We start from the raw sequence: 344 nt of genomic DNA on the forward strand, positions 1-344 counted from the left end.
CTCTCCACTCACCAGCACCAACGCTGCCGCACCATCACTGTCCACAAACGTAAAGCAGAGCCAGTAAGTGGTCGTTGGAAGTAAACAAAACAAAAGCTAGCAGAGTTACAAATGACAAAAAAAACTAAGAAACAAAGTTTAAGAGAAAAAAGAGGACCTTATACTTGATGCATTTCCAGCAGTGACTGATCCCCCATCCTCCTTGAAACTCGGTCTGAGCTTCTTTAACTTGGCCGCATCAAACTGGTCCATGCCAAACAAAGTTAAGATCAATCAAGGCTGTCCCACGAGAAGCAACTGTTTCTAAACTATTTTTACCTTGCCCAGTCCTTCATCCTTGTCAA

At 43.3% G+C, this 344-nt stretch overlaps 1 long non-coding RNA gene across 1 annotated transcript; it reads right to left on the reverse strand.

Moving 5' to 3' along the window:
- LOC104775375 lies at positions 1-344 on the reverse strand. The gene is made up of 3 exons (XR_765876.1): positions 319-344; positions 158-243; positions 1-37 (listed from the first exon to the last, which is right to left on the reverse strand). It is a non-coding gene; the product is annotated as an uncharacterized LOC104775375 (long non-coding RNA).

The sequence above is a fragment of the Camelina sativa genome, unplaced genomic scaffold, assembly GCF_000633955.1.
Source record: "Camelina sativa cultivar DH55 unplaced genomic scaffold, Cs unpScaffold13264, whole genome shotgun sequence".
Classification (NCBI taxonomy): Eukaryota; Viridiplantae; Streptophyta; class Magnoliopsida; order Brassicales; family Brassicaceae; genus Camelina; species Camelina sativa.